The 24,134-nt window shown below is 38.2% G+C and overlaps 1 long non-coding RNA gene across 2 annotated transcripts in view; it reads left to right on the forward strand.

Moving 5' to 3' along the window:
- The window catches only part of LOC125933873 (uncharacterized), a 105,168-nt gene extending 83,280 nt beyond the window's left edge, over window positions 1–21,888 (forward strand). For both annotated transcript variants that reach the window (XR_007461133.1, XR_007461132.1), the window contains exon 3: window positions 21,754–21,888. This is a non-coding gene — a long non-coding RNA (uncharacterized LOC125933873). The remainder of the gene's footprint in view (window positions 1–21,753) is intronic.
- The last annotated feature ends 2,246 nt before the right edge of the window (window positions 21,889–24,134 follow it).

Raw genomic sequence — 24,134 nt, forward strand, 5'->3', positions numbered from 1 at the left:
CAAGGTACCATGCATGTTGCTAAGTATATTACTAATCCCATCTAATTTAATTTTCTTAACTATTCCATGACATAGTAGTACTATGGTCCCATTTTACAGATGAGGAAACTGAGGCAAATAGAGGTTAAATTACCTGTCCAAGGTCACACAATCATTTATACCCAGGTCAGCCTGACTCCAAAACCCAAATTCATGTAACTACACTACACTATGGTAACACAGTTCGGTGTCTCTCAAAGCTTTATTTTAATCTAATTGGACAGTGAATGACCAAGACGACTTCTGTTTCCCTTACTTAAGAGGCAGATTTCATCGAGTCTTTATTTATTTTTGGGACAGAGAGAGACAGAGCATGAACGGGGGAGGGGCAGAGAGAGAGGGAGACACAGAATCGGAAACAGGCTCCAGGCTCCGAGCCATCAGCCCAGAGCCTGACGCAGGGCTCGAACTCACGGACCGCGAGATCGTGACCTGGCTGAAGTCGGACGCTTAACCGACTGCGCCACCCAGGCGCCCCTCATCGAGTCTTTTTGTAGTTCAGTGTCAAAACAGTATTTCCATTGAGATACTTCAGTGTGATTAGTACTTATTAATGAAGTGAGCTGAAAAAATGATGGAAGTTTATAACAGGAACAGTTCCTTCAGGGAGGGCTAGAATTCTTTGTGTGTGTTCTTCTGTCTTCTGCCAGGCTGCTTAGGGCACTCACCCACCGAGGGCCTTCAGCTCTATCAGAAGTGCTGGCCTTCTCATCAACATCAGATAATCACTGGTTTCATGTTTCCACCCACCTGGCCTTCCTGTTGCAAATCGCTGACATTCTTTCTTTCAGGGAGAGCCAGGAGCCAGTAACTATAATCCCTTTCTGTCCTTTGCCTCAGCTTCCTCTTCATTTTATCTATAGAGACTTTATACCCACACTTAAGGAGAAACCTGCTGTCAGGATGCAACCAAAAGCCTAGGCCAGTGACAGTTGGGCAGGAATGAGATTCCTGGCACACGTGCGAAGGAAGTGAGTTGGGGCAAAAGGAATGATGATGATAAATTAAAATAATGCTGAAGCAAAGTGGAATAGCAGCTGGTATGTGGAAAGTGTCATTAGTGTTCTAAAGGGAACCTAAAGTCATTCTTGGAAATGTAATCTATAAGGTGAAACTGCAACCTAAGAATTTGTTTTTATGGTCGTCTCGCTTCCCAATAAAGAGATGAGACGCCACATGGCAGCCAGGTTGTGAAAAAGTCAGAAATTTTGAACATTTGCCTCCTTGATTTTTGGATAGGGACAGTTGTATATCACATCCGTGCATGTATCTGGCAAGTCTTAAAGAATCAGTCTTACGTCCTGAAATGAATGCTCAAAGCTTCATGTCTCAGCCTTCAGGATCCCCCCGCCCCCGAGATGCACTTTCACAGGTGTTTGGGTGTGGGGTAGAGGTGAGGGAATACTTCTAGCTCCTGCATCCCCTTACTGACTCAGCACTCGGAGTATGCTTCCTGAACCTGGCAAAGGTCATACTGCCCCCAGAGACGGACCGTGAATAGCCTGCCAGGTTGTCGGATCTTCTGGCTGGGGAATTAGATTTGGGGCTTCCCACAGGAAGTCTGGCGGGACTTTTCTACCTGCTTAAGCTGGTGGCCTCCGGGATAGGGGGACAACAGTAATCTATCATATTCTTCTGGTGCTATATTTGGTGCAGCACCATGCCCAATTTGCACTGAAATCTTTTGTGTGGTTAGAGATCTTTCACATCTTTCTTTTTCGTTAAAATGAAGATGTTTTACTGAAATCAAGCATCATTATCCTGCCAAATCAATAAAACTGGGGCCGAATCATCTCTTCTTGCTCCCAACTTGTGAATTAAGGAGATTTTCTTTGTCTAACTCTTCTTCTGCAAAGGGTGATTCCCTTCACTAGTGCTTCACTCAGTCAGAAAACTTTGTGAGGCTGGCAAGGCTCACACGTATCCAGAGCTCTCCTAACTTCCTAGCACCAGCAGGCCTTCTCCAGAGAGCCAGTTTGCTAGACGAAGACTGGCTCCAGACAGCAGCTGATATCCAATTGCCTCACAAACCAAAAACGTTTAGTGTGAAGTTAAGATGCAGGCTCTGGAGTCACTGTGGCTGGTTTCAAACCCTTCCGTGGTACTAGCTGTGTGACGTTGGCTGAGTTATTAAACTCTCTAAGCCCAGTTTGGAAACAGAGGCCCTAATTTCTATCCCGTAGACTGTGGCAATGGAGGGTGTTAGGCTCTCAAAGTACCGTAGATACGTGGTCCTCTCACTACAGACTGGAAGCCTTGGCTCCAGCTGCCACATGGCTGTGAATGTGGCCACCAGCAGCGTTACTACAAAGAGCTGAGCAGACAAGAACAAATGGGGTTAGCACACATATGAACTGGAAGATTTGTAAAACCCTAGCTATCCCTACTCAACCAAGCCAGCATCCTCTTATTAGAAATATTTGGGAGAAGTTTTAGTTGCCGGTAGAATGTAATGCAAATGAGGATGAAGCCAAATACCTACTGTCTTTTGACTATTACGAATGTTAGCTTTTATGGTATATACACCCAGGGCTGTTGTGGCCTATGAAACACCTGTTACATATCTATTTATCTGAGTCTATCCTTAGTTATTTTATGTACAGCCACTGTTTTGGCCATAGAGCTCTTATAAAAAGGAAAGATTGGATAATTAAGTCAAATCGTATGATTTCCTGAAATTAACAATAGGCTTTCTATTTTGTATTCCTGTCTCTCCCTCTAGAATTTTCATTTTCACAGGTGAGATTGGTTCATCCTGAAATTTAAGTAGAATGAAGAACAGGCAAACTCAAATAGAAAAATAAATGCAGGTCATCCAAACTGAAATTGTATTCTGGGTCATCCGCAAAATGTCTTTGACCTCCTTTTGTTTCCACAGCTGTAAAATGGAAAAATTACAGCCAATTCCATAATTTTAAGTGTAATGAACAAAGCACTAGAAAGTACTTTTAAAATTAAAGTCGTGCCCATCTTAATTTCCAGCTTTAAGCACAAAGGTGATGCAAAACAGGCAGTTAAATAGTCTGTCTCATGAGTAAAATAGTATTTTATGTGGTATATGGTTCTTTGTTTGCCTAGGAAATTCTATTATGGAGCAAAACAAAAAAACAAAACCAAAAACAACAGACAAACAAAAAAAAAACCCACCCCATTTAATTGGGAGTCAGGAATCCTGGGTTCTAATTCCAGAATGACCTTGGATTAATGAGGTGACTTCCCATCTTGGAATTTTTATGTTCCTTATTTGCTACTTGAAGGAGTTGATGCTCTCTGGTTCCTCTTTTCATTGCCAACACACTAATGATTTTATTTAATCAATAATGTAGAACGATTATGGTATCAACAGTTCTCTTCTGAGATCTAGCAGAGGTCAAATGGTTCAGGAAAGTGGGGAAGGGAGAAGAGGAGGAGGGAGAGGAAGATGCGGGAGAAGAGGAAGAAATGGATAGGAAGAGGGAGAAGGAAAAGGAAGATTCCTTTAGATGCCATGGAGCAGTACTGGCCCCACATTGATACTATGAAATACCCATGGTTTATCTTTGTACTTTTCACCATTCTGTATTAATTCAGTTCCCAGCTCCCATGCTCTCTACAGATATCCAGATGAACAGTGTCTAGCTGATGTTCTAATCTTCCCACCCTCCTTAGGTGTGCCCTCCCCTCAAGAGTCCCCATACCTGAAAATCTCCTCTCTTTCCTCACATATCTGAGTCCAGCTGCAAGTTGGGAGATACTTAACTAATTAATTAATGCCTAAATGAGAATGACTTAATCTCTAACCCTCCTCCAGATACTTAATCAATTATACTTTTTTTAAAAAGGGTGCCTGCAACTAGCCTGTTAGCAGAGAATGAAGTGAGGGGCAAATCCAAGAGGTTGGGGGCAGAGTTGCAAGAGCACCACCAGAGCCATGCATGCAGGTCCTGCGGGATTCTGCTCCCTATGATAGTTCCCCAGAAACACCTCCTGCTTCCTCGGCCCTTCTCATTCTTTTTGTCTGAACACAGAGATGCTAGGAAGTGAGCTCTTATCACAATAGCTCCCTTGGGGCATCACAAATTCTTCATGAACTAAATCAGGATATAAACAAACAAACATAACCAAACAAATGAATAAATAATCCACAGCTGTTTGGTGATGACATTAGTGGCTGTGACTGTGCGAGTAGAAAGAGCAGAGCCTGGGTCTTCTCTCTTAAGTTGATACATGCCTAGATCCTAACAGCATCAAAATGATAATGGAGGGCAGTCAATGTTTACCTGGGATGAAGAATAAGTCAGGTAATTTCTTGGACAATCTGCTTTCCCCCAAAGCCTATTCATTCCCAGCCAGGTATTAAATGTTAGAGTCAGAAACAGGGAACCAGAGTTTTTCCTTTTTGTGCTATAGCCTTCCTTACTGTTATAGCTGATTCTGTTATAGCTGCAACCAGAAGGCAAGGACCCCAGGTCCCTGACTGCATTAGAAGAAGGATCAGTTGTCTCCCAACAAATGAAGAATGTAGGAGCAGAACAGAGTGGAGTCTAAGGAGTTACCAGGGCACTCAGCTATGACCATAAGGCTTGATCCCAAACCCTGATTTTACTGGGGAGTACTGGTACTTCCCTAATCATGCAGCTAAAAGCCAACAACACATGGACTGTATCTGATCTCGAGAGCCCAGACACCCCTCTCTGCTGCTCCGGAATGCAGTGGGCAGTGGAAGATACTCACATCTTCTTGTCTCTATGATTGTTCCCAGGGATATTGTTCTAGAAGGCTTTGTTTGTGTGCTGCCTGATCATTTTCCCTTTTTTATACAGCAGGATACAAAATAAGTATTTATCATCTAGTTTGTTGCTTCCTAAACTTTTTTTTATATTCCTGAGAAAAATTCCCATGTACAGTCATGGAAAAATCTCACCTACAATTCCCAGAGGTCTCTGGATGGGCTGAAGATGGGTTCAGTGGACCCCAGCTCAAGAACCCTGATAGAGGGAGCCATCCTTGCTCAAGAAAAGCAATGCAAGAGATACCAGGTATCTCTGATAGAGGTGTGTGTGGTATTGGAGCAGGGATAATCTAGAGGCAGGGATAATCTAAGTTTCTCTACCCTTTCACTACTTCTTCTTCAGAAACACTTATTGTTATCAGATAAAAAGTGTCTTCAAAAATTTGGGAAGCATTGCCTATGCTTATTTTTAAAATATGTTAGTTATATTTTCAAATAATATGCTCAATATGTTTTCCTTCAAATTTTAAACAACCTTTCAGGTGATGTACTTTTGAATTTAAAGCAATGGTCTACTTGCTCATCTAAAAAAGGACAATGAAATTTTTTTTATATTTCTAGACTTTTTGGGCAGTCTTAAGTGTGTGTATTATACTGCTAGGTAGTCCTGAGAACATCTCAGTCATAGGAAGGGGATTAAATGCACATTTGTATGGATGCATGTTTATTTGATCTCATCATTAACATTAGTTATTACCTCCATAATTATGATTGGAATATATAATCTCAAGTCCCATTAAGTCTTTTTCTTCTAGTCTCAGCAGGCTCTTGTTTCAACTAATTAACACAAAGGTCACTGTTCTCATTTTTAGAATACCAACAGATTGTAAAAACACAACACTGATTATACTGCCAGGTTGGGAAAGACACAGCATGAACAGAATCTTCTTCTGCTCCATGAGAAGGAGTGGGCTTTTCCTCCTCTTGTCTCTGCCTGGGTAGAATTGACCAAAGATCAAGAGGAAAGTTCCAATCAAAATCTCTCTGGATTGGGAACATTGTTGTGAGTGTACATCCAGTTGTTTGTGGAATCCTAATGATTTTCTTGAAGATGGTGGCCCTGGGTCTTTCTCAGCTGAGAGATGATTCAGTCAGCAAATATTGATCATGTTAGCAATGTGCTGGTGGCATAACATAATTGCTGGGAAGGGACTCTCAGTCTTTCAGTAGTTAAGTAAAAGTGGAGACAACAAGCTACTTAATTGGTATATAAGGTGATATATAAGGTAGAAGGTGATACATGCCAGAAAAAAGGTACAGATTGATCTATTACACATACAAAGGGAATAGAAGATGAAAGATACCGTCTAGCTGGAGAGGAATCAGGGAGGGCTTGACATGAGGAAAGCCACTGAGGTGAGCCTAGAGAATGAGAAGGATTGGAATATGCAATGATGGAGGACAGTGGATTCTAACACCCTCGCAAAGGCATAACCCAGAGGACCTCGGGAACTCTAGCACAACGTTTGTGTGTTTGCCTTAGCTAAGCTGCATGTCATTTCTTCTGTCCTAACTCTGCTTCACTCATCTCTCTCAGTGATTAGCCCCAGATTGGCAACGCCAGCAGGGACCAAGGGGAATTCTTCATTAATGCAGGCTGATGCTTCTAACTACTTTCCTGATAACTGCTGGAAAAAAACAGATTAATGAAGGCTCTACCCTATCTCAGAAGCATAGCTTAGAATACAAATCAGTGTGGCATCCAGTTTTGGAGGAAATCTTTAAAAATCTGCAGTTAAGTAATAAGCTGACCACAGCTAAAGTTTTTCTGGAGGAAAGCAAATAACAGTTGAACTAGCCAGACAGAGAGAATAGCTACTCTGAAAGAGTGATAGTTGAAAAAAAAAAAGCTATTTTTCTTCCATCATAGCTGATGTATAAAGGAGATATCCCAGGAATAGCTCATATGTGAAACAAAATCGACGTGTTCAGGGAGCTGTTTCCAAAGACTTGACTTTGAACACCAGAAGAAACAGAAATAGTCTCTAATGGGGTAATAAATTGAAAGTGAATCCAGATTTTTGGTTCCCCTTCATCTTATTTGAAATTCAGTATACACCCTTACCAAATTTCTTTGTGTTTTTACCGATTTATGAAAACTAATTTCTGTATAAATATATCCCATGTGCACTTACACTGATTTAATGTGAAACATTTCATGTATTCATAAGTGTAATTTTTGCATGAGCTTTTTCAAGTGTAGTCCTTTGTCTTTCTTGTTCTTTTAATGTTGACTTCACCACCACCCAGTCTTCCTTCCACCTACGTAACCCAATACTCAAACTAATCCTTGTGAGCACCTAGTATGTGTAGACCCTATTTGCTGCAAGCTCATATAATCATAATTTGCATATGTACAAATATACCTGTACAGGGTGTTTTGCACTGGTTTATTGTACACAAAAACTAGCCTCATGCAAATCATACTTCTCGATCTCGTTTTTCCACTCACCATTTCTTTGTGGAAATCAGTCCAAGTCAAATGGTTTACCTCTCATCCTTTCCTTTTAATGACTGCATTGAGTTTCATGGTGTGGATAAAAAATTTGAGGTTATCATACTTTGCTTTATTCTTGGGAGGAATAGTTTTAAATGCCACCCAAATACTTATATTTCAGATGTCAACAAGCTAGGCTTATAAAAGCATGTTTTTACATCAGCCATTGATATTAAGAAGCTAATTAGATTTGCGCACACTACAGGGATCCACTAGAGACTCCCATTGTTCGTAGTTTACCTCCCCACCCCACCCCCCCCAACCCCCTAGAAGTACTGGAAGCCTTCAGTTTCACCATCTGGCAGGAGAACAGGCAGATAAAGACCATATTTAAGGGGTCATTCCAAGTGAAACTGGCTTTGGGCTGGTTTCTATTGCATATTCATTCAGTAACAACATTTCTGCCTTCTTGGCATTTCTCCTTTATATGGGCAGTTTTTGCCTCCAGCCTGCTACTTCTGTCCACATCCTGTGTCACTCATCCCACCTTCTACATTACCCAAGTGCAAACCTCTTACTTGCCCTCTCTTCCTGTACTTTTCATATCTGTCTGGTTTGGTCATTCCTCCTTGCTGAGCTAATTTTCTTTCTTTGTGCCACACTTCCGGAACGTTCCCTATTTTTCCACCTCAATATCTCTGGCTTATACCCCTCATCACATGTCCACAAAAACCACTCTTTGGATTAAGTTTGAATTGCAGGAATAGTTCTTTACTTGGCTTTCCTCTTTCACGAGCTTACTAACCCCCTGAGTACACTGTATTGTCTAACCTATCTTGTGGGCCCAGAACTCAGCACACTTCATGGGGCCTTCTGTGCAGCAAATGCTCAGAAGACATTTGTTGGGCTGACTTTGTTGCATTTGTATTCGTTGCATGGTGATTTTGGCTCCCAGAGTCTGTTATTTCTCACCATTGGCTCCATACATTCTTCAGTCACCAGCTGCCCATGAAACATCTCCTGCATTTATTTTTCTCCTTTTTCTCTGTCCCTTCCCCTCCCAACACTTCAGTTTAGCTCCTTATTATTTCTCCTCTGGGCTATTGTACAAAGGTTCTCTGAGTAGCCATCCTGTTTCCTGTATCTCTTCAGTCATATATATTAAATATAAACTTCACATATCTTAGCTCTCATTTTGTCATTTCCTTACAACAACTTCCAGTGCTTTCAGCCAAATGGATAAAACCTTAGGCTGGCTTTCAAATGTGCCCCATGCACTGGTACCAGGCTCTATGTCCAGGCTTATCCATACCACACTACATCGTCTTGTCATGGTTATCTTGGACTATTGTGTATTTTCATTTTCTGTATTTGAAAATTTTAGCTGCTTAGTGTATGCCTTATTTTTTTCCTTTTTTTGCACCTTAAATATGAACTCATCTCTATTGTTGATAATTTATCCATCTGGAAGGTCTTGAAGATCACTATCAGATCCCACAGCCTTTGTGAGAACTGCTTTGATTTCTTTCTACCAGATGTCATTCTTTCTGCACTAACTTCATCGTGTTTTGTTTATGCCACTCTTCTGGTTCTGTTTATTTTATATCTATCTATCTATCTATCTATATGATAATTAAAATAAAAGATAAAATAAAAGGTATTTAAAATGAAAGATAATTAAAATATACATCAAATGTATTTTAATTATCTTTTATTTATTATACTAAATATATTATCAAATTATGTATTACTATATAATTTATATACTGTATATTTAATATATAATCATTTATATATATGTATATAATGTGTGTGTATATATATTATATATGTGTATATGTATATATATCATTTATTATATAAATATATTATCAAATTATGTATTACTATATAATTTATATACTATATATTTAATATATAATCATTTATATATGTGTGTGTGTATATATATACATATACATTTGTGGTTCCTTTTGTTATATATATTTGATTACTAGACTATAAATCTTTTAGGCTAAAGATCATGCCTTATTGATCTTTGTTTCTTGCACTATGTACTTTAAATAGGATTCTTGAACTTATATAAAACTTTTAAAGAACAATTTAACTGTTCCTTACAAAATCCCCAGTAACTTTGGGCCAGCTTCACAACCTTTAATAAGAGAACACTAAAGTGAGATCTTCTTGACTCAAAGTATAATATCATAAAATGTTTATTGTAAGAATGTTATAAATTGAAATAAAAAGTAATTTTTACCTATATATTTTAAGTAATACTCATGGGTATAGAATATTATTTCAATGAGTTATCCCCTATTAACTAATACCTAGAGCAATAAAGAGTTTTGTAATATTTTTGGCGCTTTCAGAATCTTCTTAGATATACTAATCCATATGGCACCTCCATTGTTGAAAGAGAAGATGTGTTATTTCTACTTACAGAGCACATAAATGCTGGGCCAAAGCATTTCTTTCCAATATTTTTAAAACACTTATTCTTTTTTCTCGTTTTAGTAAAAAATTACCTGCACTTTGACCTAAGTAAAACATGTCCTGTGTAAGTCTTTGTTGTGTACAATTATTATTTTTTTAAGGTAATTTCTTAAACAAATGATTCACCCAAAAATACGGAATTTTCACTTCCACTAGACTTACTTGTTATAAGCAAGAATTTCTCTGGTCAAAATGAATCAAAGGACAGAAAAGAGCTCTCAAAATTATAGGGTTGGAAAAGGACTTTTACTTTCATATTGTAACAGGTTATATATATATATATATATATATATATATATACAGTATTATACAGTACGTACATGTATATACATATTATACAGTATATACATATATATAGTATTAAAATTTTTAATATATATACAAATATATATCACCATTTTTTGGCAACATTTATTATATAAAATTATACTAACAGATAACTTTTTGATTCCTGTATATTGATTTATTTGCTCATTTCAGGTATTGTCTTTGAAAAATAAAACAGAAGCAAAATAAATTGAGAACAAGGAACTCTACTAGATGATCTATTATTGTTCTTCTAAATTCCTGATATGTCTGGATCTGAGCCAAAGCAAACAAGGGCATCACTCACAAAGAATATGATGAGATATGCCTTTGTAAACTCTGGAGTCCTACTGTTCTCATTCTTATTCTTACAAAGAAAATTGTGGCAATTATTGAGTATCACATAGATACTAGAACAAGAAGCAGTATTGAGTCTTCCAAGCATGTCCTGTATATTTAAAACAGCTCAAGAAAAGGAAATGGTACAAGTTACCTAGATAGTTATGTTTTTAAAAATTAATTAAAAGGTCTTAGAGTTTTATTTTATTTTGGTTAACAGACCAGAATTTAACTTTAGTGTGCTTGGCTCTATGCTTTTTACCTGGATCAGAAAGCAAGGGCCTTCCTTTCTTACCTCTCTCTTTTATTTTTTCTTATTGCTCAGCATATATTTATTTTTTTCTTTAATGGCCTTCTGCCTTATTTTGACCAAGCAAAGCAAGCAAGCAAACAAATGAACACAAAAGCCCCAGGACACCTTGTACATGGAAAGATCAGCGTAATTCATAAGGAACAATCTTCTACAGCCTTTACTGAACTTTAAATATATGACTCACATGTAAATGTGTCAGTATCCCATCATCAGACTATGTATTAACACGCTGAAAACCTGAATTAAAATGCAACTGTAGAACAAGTTTAAAATCAATATCAGACACACAGTCATTGTATATTTAAGATACATTTAATCACACGTTCAAGCATATATTTTTCTACAGAACTAGGTTTAGCCTTGATTGTTAATTGCTTTTTGTTTAGATAGTCTTCTTAGAAAATGATTACAGTAATGGTTTATTTAGATGTCTCAAATTCTGTGGTATTTATGATCAATGTGTATTTTAATTATTGATAGATTTAGGAACCTTGCCATGTGTACCCTACCAGATGTGTTTCTATAGAGTCTGAGTTAGGAAATGAGCATAGAGAGAAGTGTTCAGTCTTGGCTCTGCCCTCAGTGGTTTTGTGACCGCAGGTCTCACTTTCTTCCTCTGCATTTATGAACGTCTATCAATCTATTTTAGTTTTCCTAGGAATGTACATGGAGAACAACTCCACCCAGGATTTGGTCCTCAGATAGTGTCTGATACCATTCTCTCATTTTAACTTTATCAATGAACATATCATACATTATATGTGCTGTGTAGCAGGGACTTTCCAAACCCCACTGGGGGTTCAATTCCATTCTTATGATCTTGGAAAGCCTGAGGACCATGATATTGCTTTGATGATCTCTCCTAAGTATAGGTCCACAGTTGGTGACAGATCCCTGATTTCAGACAGACACATTTCCACATGGAACGGTTTAACTGAGGTGTGAATGGACTTGGTACCAATCAGGGTGGTTTAATATTGCACAGACCCTGGAAGATTGGAGCAGATAAGTGACCAGTCCCACTAGCCAAAACTAAGACCTTCATTTGATAGTCTTAACATAGGATATGTCCCAAAGTCTGTGACACTGGGAATGCTTATGATGTGACTTTGAATTACTGTGATACATACCCCCCTGCACACACACATAATTATTTCCATGTGATTTGATTTATTTAAATTTGAGTTTTGCTACATTTTAGCCACCAAGCTTCTAAGTAATGGGAGTTTATATTTAGCTACTACCACACAGCTGGATAGTAGCTCAAATTCATAGAAGTGTAACTCCTGAAACACTAGCCTGGGTCCCATTCAGTCTTTGCTATTTTGATTCTTTAACCTCTGGTATATAAGGGAAATCTTTGAAAAAGTTTACATGGAATCTAATTTTCTTCAGACAATTCACAGATTAGCTTCTGTTGCAAATTCCAAATTTTCCACCATAAAGGTATACTAATAAACAAAACAACACCTAAATACAAATTGTGCTTCCTCTAACAAACTAGAATCACCTGCTTCTATAAACCATGGTTCTTTATTTTCCCTCTGACCTTGGGCTACCTCTCAGGCCATTTTACTGTTTCCAGCCCTCTCTCTCAATTTCAGCTTATCCTTAGGTGCTAATTAAAATGGCAGGTGTTAAATTGATCATTAGCACGTTTCAGCTACTGCTCTGAGCACAAAAGTCCCTCAAGTGATTCTTTGTTTCTCCCAATATAATCCCTCTTTCTCCAGACATCTCTGCTGCTTTTCCCTAGCAGCTCTAACTGCTTCTTAAAAGAGAAAGCAGATAACCTAGCATGTCTGCCCCAGCTGTTCTTCATTTATTTCTCAGGCTTGTTCCCTCTGAGTAAATGACACAAGCAGATTTTTTTTTCTTTTAGTAATGGGCCAGCATCTTATTTAAGTATTTTGGAAAAATAAAACAAAGCAAACCTCTGTTAGACAGATTTTCTACACTCCACATTCAGACTCCATGTACCCAAGTAGACAGCATATGGACACACTTCTTTCTTTAAAAAAAGTATTTTTCGGGGGGGGGGGGCGCCTGGGTGGCTCAGTCGGTTAAGCGTCTGGCTTTGGCTCAGGTCATGATCTCGTGGTTCATGAGTTCGAGCCCCGCGTCAGGCCTGTGCTGACAGCTCAGAGCCTGGAGCCTGCCTTGGGATTCTCTGTCTCCCTCTCTCTCTGCCCCTCCCCTGCTCATGCTCTGTCTCTCTCTGTGTCAAAAATAAAGAAAACATTAAAAAAATCTTTTAGAAAGTATTTTTTTGTGTATGGTAAGAGCAGTTACCTTGAGATTGACCCTTTCAAAGTTTTTTAAGTGCATAATATAGTATTGTTAATACAGGCACTAATGTTATACAGCAAATGTCAGCATGTATTCATTTTGTGTAGCTTATTCATCCTGTATAGCTAAAACTTGAAACTGGTTGAACAGCAGCCCCCGTTTCTTTCTCCCTTCTGCCAGAGTCTGTCAACCACCATTCTACTCTGGGTCTGTTTGTCTGTGTCTACTTATTTGACTATTAGATACCTCATACAAGTGGAATCATACAGTATTTGTCCTTCCGTGTCTGGTTTGTCTCACTGAGCATAAGGTCCTCCAGGTTCATCCATGCGGTTGCAGGTGGCAGGGTTTCCTCCTTTTTAAGGCTGAATAATACTCCATTGTGTGTATATACCACACTTCTTTATCCATTCATCTGTTGATAGACCCTTAGGTGGTTTCCACATCCTATTGTGAATAGTGCTGCAGTGAGTCTGGGGGTGCGGATATCGCTTCAGATTCCCAATTTCAGTTCTTTTGGATATCTACCAGGAGAGGGATTGCTGGATCATATGGTAGATCTGTTTTTAGTTTTTGAGGAACCTCCATAGTGTTTTCTCTCTGCCCTCCCCCCCCATGATGCCACATCACTTTCTGCCTGCGCTGTGTTAGGAGAAGTCCGAGGGAAGACATCACTGTTTCCAGTGTAGGCAGAGGTAGTGTTATTAGGGCTTCTCTGGACCCTGGAGGCACCAGGTAACTGGAGAGAATGCTGAAAGTGCTCTTCTTGAACCTGAGTTCTCTTTGACTATGGCTAAGGCACCCGAAGTTTAGCAATTCCTGAACTTTGAATGACAAAGCAATTTTGCCACGTTTGAATGGTCTTCTGGTTTGAACCATATCGCTTAATTTCTCTTAGGGCAGTGTTTCTCAAACTTGCCTGCACATCAGAATCATCTGGGGGCCTTTAAAAACCACTGCCTATGTTCCACCTGCAGAGACTGACTTAGTTCCTAAGTAACAGTGAATTACTTAATTGTGGAGTGGCCCTGGCTTTGGAATTATAAAGTTCCCCAGGAGAATCTAATATAAAGCAAATGTTGAGAAGCATAATTTTATCTCAGTTTATTCTGCCACTTACATGAAGCAGAAACCAGGGTAGGAATAAGACATTGGTAGCTTCTGCCTGAATGAGTTTCACTTTTGCACCTGGATGCTGGAGATGAGCAACGCTTCAACCTCAGACTCTGCCATTAAGGTACAGTGATTCCGACCTCCAGTTAAATGGAACCAGTTGTTGCCTGGGTCTAACCAGTTAGTTTAGGAACCACTACTCCTGAGGAGAGGAGCTAGTAAGGGCCCCAAAGTGCTCCTCCAGCAGCCATCCTGAGCCGGGGCAAGTGAGGGATCCCCTAGGGGCCAAGACAGAAATTTGGGGAAAATAGAGACACAAATAGCACCTGCCCCAATTAGTCCCACTTCATTCATCAAATTTATTCATTAATAAAGCATATGGAGGAAGCTCTGTATATTTGAATCCCATGGATTTAATAGTGCCATAGGGTATTTGCAGAAAAGGCATGCTCCATTTGTTTCCATAAGATGGATTCATTGGGCTCTATTTCCAGACAAGGTAATTGGGATTACCTGGAATAAGCCAGAAGTTTTGGCAATCCTTTTGATGTTGGGGAGGAATCCTTCCTTCTGTGCCAAAGCAGTTAGATTGAGGTAGCAATTTCGTTGCTAATTGTATCCACTATCTAACAGATTATTCATTGCGCCTATCTTCATGATGAGATACAAAGACAGGAGTCCTGTTCTGGAAGCATTTGCTGTCTTGCAGGTTGATGTGGGGAGAAGATGGCAGATGCTATGGAAGAGAGTAGAGGGGACACCAAAGAGGAAGTGGTCACATTTATAATAATAACTGTCCTGTGTCAAATGCTTGCTGTTAGCTCATGAAGCCCGTGTTCTTTTTATTTATATTTTACAGAAGAGGAAACTGAGGTACAGAGAGTATATGAATCTTAATGAGCACCACACAGCTTATTACAACTGCAGATAAACCAAGGCTATTGGGCCTCTGGGTTAGGTTTATGCTATTGGGCTCCAGTGCCTGATAATATGTATATGTGCAAGACTTCATGAGGAGAAAGTCCTTTTTTCTGGATAATGTAAGTGACAGGTGCAATTCAGGAAGAAAAAGCTTCATGAAAAAGACAAAAGAGAATTAAGGCACTTTTTGGGGTTTTAGTCTGTTAGGAATTACACATGAATTAAGTGGAGAGCTACAGGTTGGTGGGAAAACACAGCAAGAAAACATAGCCATGATGGGAAATTGTATATACTGGTACTGAAATTGAATTTTAATCTGAAATGCACATACCTTGAACGAATCTAAGTAGGGCAGAGCTCAGTCTGTTTTGTGTGTTAGAAACATAGAGGAATGAACTGCAGGGAGTTGCAATGGCATTAGAGAAATCAATTAGCAGAATCTTGAATTAAGGCACTTTGGAGAGAAGAGGTCTGAATTAAGGCCAGGATAGTGGAGAGGAAGAAGGGAAGATGAATAGAATATGCTCCATAACTAGAATTTATGGCTCAGACTCTCAGTGACAAATCAGATATGGGGATAGGGAAAAGATAGCAGTCTAGGATTATTGAGTAGATGGTGGAGATACTTACCCGTTCATACATTCAGATACGTAATAGATAATCTATCATGTGCGCTCATGTGACAGACCCTGTGTGAAGTGTTGGGATATGACACTGAACAGCCCAGGCAGAGTCTCTGTCTTTAGGGTCTCACATCCTAGAGAAGTTGGAAACAGCATGTAATGAAGTAAACAGATAATTCAATAATGGTTACAGCAGTGAGTGCCATTAAAGAAATAAACAGGATGAGAAAGGGGAGATTATTTTGGTTTGGAGGGCAGGAACAAAGAAGAGCTATCTGGGGAGGGAATATTTAAGTTCAAAACTGAGTGATGAGAAGAACTCAGCCCTGCAAACACCCAGTGGAAGAGGGGTTGAGACAAAGCAAACAGTGAGCACCAAAGCCCTGGGGTAGGATGGATGCCTTGGTACAGAAATGGAATTTCTTTGAGGACGCTTAGAAATGGAATTTCTTTGAGGATGCTTAATGTGAGAAGAAGAGAAGATAAGATGTGATGAATCTAGGGACATATACAGGGACCTGGTCATACAGTCTTGTAGTCAAATGTAAGGAGTTTGGTTTTCGTTCCAATAACAATGAGAAAAACTTTGGAGGGTTTTAGGCCAGGTAGTGACATGATCCATCCAGTATAAGGGAACAGAGGGAGAGCAGTCAGTTTGGGGGAGGTACTCATCCTGGTTCTGTTAAGTTTGATCAACCCATTGTACATTCAGAAAGATGTATTGAATAGACAATGGGAATTGTGGGCCAGGTTAGGGGAGAATGACGTGGGACATGACATCAGACATGGGAGTGATCAATACGTATGACATAGGACTGTGGGTGGAAAGAGAAGAGAGCCAATAATGAGTCCCGGAGGACAAGGAAGTGGAACCAGTTACGCTATCTTCATATAATAAAAATTACTCAGCCACAAAAAGACTTGTGTATATTGATATACACAACAGTGTACATAGATCTCATAAGTGATTATGATGAGTCCAAGAAGTCTGATAACAAAAGGTAACATATCATGTGATTTCAATAAAAGGAAATGTAAACTAATCTATCATTATGGAAAAAGTTCAGTGATTGTCTGAACATGAAGAAAAGAGGAAAATGAAGAAAGGGAAAGGAAAGGATTACCAAGGGACACGAAGAAACTTTGGTGGTAAAGGGCATGTTTATTATTTTGGTTATGGTTAAGATTTCCCAGGTGTGTACGTATGTTGAAGATTATCAAATTATATGCTTTACAGAAGTGCAGTTTATTGTGTCAATACATCAATAAACCTATCTTTTCTAGTCTCCAGAATACAGAAGAAAAAGAAAGACCCAAAAAAGTTATATTTAGGTATACAACTAATATTTGTGTATAGAAACAGAGAAGGTGAAACAGAAAGTATATTCAAATACGTTTTAGGGGAAAAATAACTTTTTGATTTACAAAACATGCAAAGCTTTTAATCGAAAAGTCTGTTAACTGAAGAATCCCTGGGTGGCTCAGGTGGTTAAGTGTCTGACACCTGATTTCAGCTTAGGTCATGCTGTCACGGTTCATGAGACTGAGTCCTACATGGGGCTCTGCGTTGACAGCACAGAGCCTGCTTGGGACTCTCTCTCCCAATCTCTCTGCCCCTCCCCCAATTGTGCTTACTTGCATGTACATGCTTTCTCTCTCTCCCTCAAAAGAAATAAATAAACTGACTTTTAAAAAGTCTATTAACTGAAAAATTTATAAAAATCAAATGATGTGTTAAAGGAAATGTTGTAATATACAAAAACGGTGAATATAATAGGATATGTTTATAATTTATTTTGCAGCGGCTAGTTAACATGGATGTTTCTTCTAATTGTGTATGTAGTTAACATAATGATTTATACAATTATATATATATATATTAAATTCATATTCTTGTACTTATTTCTACATAAGCAGGAAATAATAAATAAACATAAAAACTGTGTGGTAGCCAAGCATCTGAGAAAATACTTGTGTGAACAAACAAAAACTGCCTCTCTAGTAGGTAACAGAACTGCCATGGGAAACTTGTTCTATTTGTTCTCCTCTGTCCCCCATAGACTACACCAGTGGCCAATCTTTTATAATACAGAGTCTTCTGGAAAGAATGATTATTGCTTAATGTTAGTATCCATCTCTTTAATCAGAGTAGAACTTTTTTTCATTGGAGTAAGGAATACCTATTGATAATTGGGAATGGAAAGGAAGGAGTGGTTGAACAGGAGAACATTCCATAACCAGAAGGAACATGAATACATATGGGCCAATAGAAAGAAGAAATTAGAAAAAAAATCAAAAAGGTTAGTGGTCAGACAACAAAAGTAGATTTTGCATAGTTGGCTGGACTTTCTAGAATTTGTGAAAATCAATTTCCGAATTGATGATATTCTTCTTGAGGATATCAGGACAGTTCAGAAGATGGAAACCTCAACTTTCTCCAAATCAACTTAGTCCCCTAGTCTGGTCAAATTTCCTTAGTCCGACAGAATCTTGTCACATCCAGTTCTGCCCCATCTTTGGGAAAGAAGCCATAAAGAAGAAATTTACAAAAAGAGAAACTAGAGGTATCTTTATCCTACTTCATTCATTCATCCTTTCTGATGTTAATGGTTATAAAATGTATGCCTTCTTTGAAAGTTTATGGTTTTGTGTAAAAAGCAAGAACTTATTTCATGGCTTCTTATGACATTATTATATATCTAATTATTACTAAAAGCACACACTTATTTGGCACATAATATCATGGGAAATTTAAAGGCTTTGCCTTTGAAACAATTACAAACCATGTTGTGGGGAAGCAGGATGTATGCATGAAACATCCAGGGAAAAATTCATAGACAAATAAAGCAATGCATAGCCTGGCTGCTGAAATCCCCTGACCAACTTTTCCAATTATAAAATCCATTTCCTTATACTCAATAGCATTTTTTGTGAATCCATTTCTTTTGGATACAAGAAAATCCAATCTTTCAAAATCTTGAGCTAAGCTTACAATTTTTGCACTTAAAAAAATAATCTCATATTGCAACTATACCAACAATGATGATTTCTAACATTTCAAAATAAATGATCTCTTTCTGGTTCCAATCTGTTTTCTCAGTCTGGCTTTTGTTCTTCTGCAGAAACCAGACTTGGTCTAATTTTTGCAACTGAAATTTCCAGCCTTTTGGGACATATCTCAAAATGCCCTCTAGCCTCATCTATATCAACATTCTACCATTTATTGCCTAAATTCCACACCCTCCATTAACTCTTCTCTACTCACACCATATGTAAATGATCACTTCTCTAAACATCATTTACTTATATGATCAAACAATATTTATTAAACATGTCATACACGTGTTAGAGATAAGCCCAAATTTCTAAGGGGACTTAGAATAGTTACCCTTTAGGGCTTGATGTAGGATAAAGCAGAAAGTGGATGCTGATAAGACTAGGGAGGTAGAAATATACAATATTATAAAGAATTTAGTATTCTTTGCTAAGGAATTTAGATTTTTATCCTGTGTGATACAGCTGTAAAATTTTATATTTTCTAAGGGATTATACTGTCTTATACTGAAATCACTGGGGTATATATATTTTACTTCTGAAATATACAGTCCTTAAGTAAAAACTTAATGTAAGTCCTTACAGAAATGGTGTTTCATTCATGCTGTACATTACTTTGAAAGGAGACCTAGGTCACACATTTTGTCAAATGGAGCATTATATCACGTGTTGAAATCCATAGAGACAACAAAGCTCTCCCTTGAGAATCTTACTAAAGTTTAAGAGAGCCAAAGGGTTCAATTGGTGAAGTAAACAATTTAAACTAATATATCCAAATGAATTCATATGATTTTTTGTGGATTTTGCTTAATGTCAAACCAAGCAAGTCCAGAAAATATGATTGTTAAAGTTCCTCTAGCAGTGTGAACTCGCCCACATGGCACATGTATAGGATTTTCAACAGTTAGCATACTAAAAAGAGCCTTTAATATGGTAGTGTATTCGCTCTAATGTTGTTATGAGAAATGCTGCCTTTTTTATTTTCCTAAATGTAGTCTTTTCACTGAAACATTTACAGAATGTCCAAGTATTATTTTTCACAATACTCTTTGCATATGGGGGAGGTATTTCTGAATAGTCATAAGATAGAATGTCAATTTCATAGCCACATTATTTAGAAAGAGAATGAGACGATTAATATTTCCTTTGTGTTTGAAAAGTAAGGAGTTAAGGAGAGGTTAATATAAGAAAGTGAAAAGCACTGTCCCCATCTGTGCCTGGGTGATCTCCAGTTCTGATGACAAGAACAGTGGAGAAGAGAATGGCACTCACCCTGCCTGTGCTCCTGTCTGCATGAGGAAAGGCATGTAGGTTGGGTCAGCCATTCCCTAAGCACTTTGAATATCAGTCTATTTAAATGGCTCATAATTATAGAGGAATCTTTTTTTTTAATTTATTTATTTTGCCAGACAGAGATAATAGGGGAGGGACAGAGAGGGAGAGAGGGATAGAGAGAATCCCAAGCAGGTTCTGCACTGTCAGTGCAAAGCCCAACATGGGGCTCAAACTGCAAGATCATGACCTAAGATCTTGAGTTGGTCGCTCAGTCAACTGAGCCACCCAGGCTCCCCTCAAGGAATCTCTTAACTAAACATGTGTGCTTGGGATGGGATGAAAGATGAATTCTGATGGTGACCTGAGGATCTAGTCCTGCAATTAAATGTGTGCTAGTCTGTGATTTCCTTGAGATATAGGAGTTTGGCTTCAGACTACCTCCGCTGGGTGTATCTGCATCATTCAAGATGAGCTATTCTTTAAAAGGATTTAAAAATAAAAGATGCCACCAGGATAATAATCCTATACTTTTTTTATAACCGATTACTGTGTTCAGTACAAGGAAGTTCAAGTTTAAAATAAATGCTGCACCTGAAGCCAATTAGAAGAGAGACATTATTATTTTCTTTCTGTTTGAATCCAATTTTTAAAGACCACAAAGGGGTTATTTAGATGGCAATAAATGCATTGTAAAGTCTTTTTTCAATGACTACAAAAGCAATCTGTTGTGTTGGAAGTTAGACTAGCAAAACAATTCCGATGCTGACAAAGTAGCAGGGAAAATAAGGGTTGTTAGCGGCAGATTATCTAAATCAATATTATGCTATAGTCTAATTAATATGTACTTTGCTATTGCCAGGTAGGATTTATTAGCACAAAAGCATAATAATTCTATCACTCAAGCTTGTTAATAAAGTTAAATTAAAGACAGATGAACCTTGATAGTTATATACATTTTTCTGTGCATTCGCCAAGTTCTTGAGAAGTCAAGAGTATGATAACATTAAATATTTTAACCGTAAGAATGTGGTAAGATTCTAAAACAATGTGGCCCTTGAAACCTGACTGGCAAAAGTAGAATTTATTTTCTAGTATGAGTGTGAATTAGGGTGAGGGCATTCCTAGCATTGAACTGGGAGTAGCCTGACCAAATCTTGGAAATGGGCCAATAATTCCCTGCCAGGAGGTTATGAGAGGACCCAGTCCTGGCCAGTGAGTATGGACGGGACCATACTGTGCACAGTATGGTACAGACTGTGGAGAGCCGTAACTAAACAGGGTCGGTGTGCAGGTCTCAGGCAAAGGTGGAAAACCCATGGAAAGTCAGGAGGAATTTATGAGATACCAACCAGATGAGTTTGGGCTGGTACAAGTCAGTTTATTAGTTTAGACATAAGACCTTTTTGGAGGGCCAATGAATCATATCCAATGGTAACTGTGACCCACTTGTTTAAAATGTAGTTGTAAATTTGGACCATTATTGCTCCTATTAGTTTTTTTTTATTGTTGTCTTTTTAACACACATCAGACAGTACTGTGTCACTTAAGATGGAAAGTGTCCTAGTTTGGGTGCTATTTTTAAAAACTTTGCTTACTTAGTTAGGGCACCAAGATAATGACTCAATGTCCAGATCAAGCTCACCTGGTTAATATGATTGTCTTTAAGTAAACCTATAAAAAGTTCTTTTTGCCTTTAGATTTCACAAAGACATATATTAAAATAATTTAGTTAAAGGAACACAACCTGTATTATGAGATGCTTATTTGTTTATATTTACAGATCCTAACCCCGTAAGAACTCTGAGCTTCTTCCAGCTAAGTGAAAATAGTATCCTGAGGTAACTATAATATAACTAGGTGTCCCTGATTGGGAAGCTAGGAGAGTAGCTAGACCCTTGGCAGTCAATGAGAGCCTGAGACCTTTCATATTTCAGATTTCCTATTCTCACCTTCAGAGCTCTGTACTGATGAAATAGAGATGAGTGATGCCATTTCCAGGACAAGTGCCCTTTCTATTTCCAATGACACTTGCACAATTCATCACAATACTACAAACAGGGTGAGGCCCTTTTGCACGATTCTTTGAAAGTAGTGAGATTCATTTTTAAAATCTGCTGTTTGTAAATTTGGACGTATCAACAAGAGTATTCATTAAGAAAAATAAAAACCTACTCTGTGTTCTAGTCAAGCTCAAATATGGCTGACCCTTTCAGCCCGACTCAAGCCCTTTCCTCTAAAGTGATAATAGCTGCTTTACTGGAGATGCAGATCGTCTTTTTTTTTTTTAATCTGGGCAAGGTTTTGATGTTTAGTCATTAAATGCCCACTCTATGCCCTTCCCAGCTCAGCTCCCTAAGAGTACCTGTTTGCTGTACTTGGAACTGTTAATGAGGTATTGATCAATATAATTAATTAGCAAGCATAGAAACTTAATTGCATTTTAACTAGTTAATCAATGGCAATGCTCACTTTCATTCTGGATGTGAATACATATGTATAAGGCATAGCTCTAAGCTCATAATCAAATATTCTGTCCCTAAACATGCATTACAATGTGCTCAAGGTATAAATAATGACATTTACTTTATTAAAATTGCTGTTAACAGTACCTATTGGGTAATAAGATTATTTAAAAAATTTTTTTAAGTTTATTTATTTTGAGAGAGAGAGAGCTTGCAAGCAGGGTTGGGGCAGAGAGAGGAGGGGGAAAGAGAGAGAATCCCAAGCAAGTTCTGCACTGTCAGCACAGAGCCTGATGTGGGGCCCGAACTCATGAACTGTGAGATCATGACTTGAGCGGAAATCAAGAGTCAACCTACTAAACCACCCAGGTGCCCCAGTAATAAGATTCTTATTAAGCATTCTACTGTGAAATCTTGCTAGAGGCACAAGCATTGAATTACAAGTTGATGTCTGCAAATAGAATATGGATAAGTTAAGGGCTCTAGAAAATAAGGTATGGTATTTTCATGATCGCCTTCTTCTTATATCTTCTCCTTTGTCACATTCAACTTTTCCTTTTTTCAGTATTTTCTTCACTCGGCGTTGGCTGTAGGCAGAAATGTGAATTGAACTCTTCTTCAGCCCCTTTCCCCTCCATTCTTACCTTAAATGAGCTCATCTGGGTGACCCCAGTTTTCAGGCTGCCTTCAATCTGGGGATCTACCCAGGCATCATATCCTTGAGCTCAGGCCAACATCCTAGATGCTCAGACTTTTAAAAGTTACTCATGCTCAATCTTATTCCCTCAGGGATCCCAATTCCTAGCAAACTGTGCTCCTGTGGCCTTGAGAATCTCTTTAACAGAAGCCTAAAGAGCATGCTCTTAGTAAAAGAAGTGAACCAAATGGTGAGAAGTGTAAATGTAGGCAGAAATTTACATATCTCATAGATGTACATTATGGCCTACATTTTCCGAATGAGTACCTCTCAGATGCCCTTTCTTCTCATACTTATAAAAGCTGCTGTTCCTATTTTTAAAAAATTCATAAAAATAAGTATGAGGTTTTTACAAATAATAAACCCCAATTTTTTATTACTGGCTATGGAGTCCATGTCTAATTCTATATTTTACAAGCCCCCTTGGGGCCCCATGTGCTGAATGAGAGAAATGAAGGAACTAGTTATCAGTACTAGCTACAGCTAGTTATTAGCTAGTTACAGCTATTTATGTAGTTGATAAAAAATAATTCCACACAATGTTGTACCTGCTGAACTTCCAGGCTGTTGTGCAAAGCACATCAGCACAATTCCTGTTGAGGTGCCATATGCTCATGAGTTTTGATGTGATTTTTTTAGCCAGGCAAAGGAAAACCAGTGATGTGGAGTGACGTCATGACCTCTGTGAGCTCTAAACCAAGGAACATCAGTCTGTCCTTGGCCATGCTTACCATAGGGTGCTTTCCAGCCAACAGCATTGTTATTGGAGTATGTTATTAGTAGTTATAGTTTTAACAGAAACTTCCAGTATCAGAGGTACTTGAAATTAATTGTTATGGTACACTTATATTTTATCCTAAGTATTGCATTAGCTGAAATTTATACAGCAATAAAATATACAGTGGAGTTTTCATGGAAAATTATTATAGTATTAAAACAATGATATTTCCTTACACCAAAAAATTAATTGACTATTTATATTTTAGAACTGTCACTGTTTTT

Source organism: Panthera uncia (assembly GCF_023721935.1).
Source record: "Panthera uncia isolate 11264 chromosome A1 unlocalized genomic scaffold, Puncia_PCG_1.0 HiC_scaffold_16, whole genome shotgun sequence".
In the NCBI taxonomy this organism is placed as follows: Eukaryota; Metazoa; Chordata; class Mammalia; order Carnivora; family Felidae; genus Panthera; species Panthera uncia.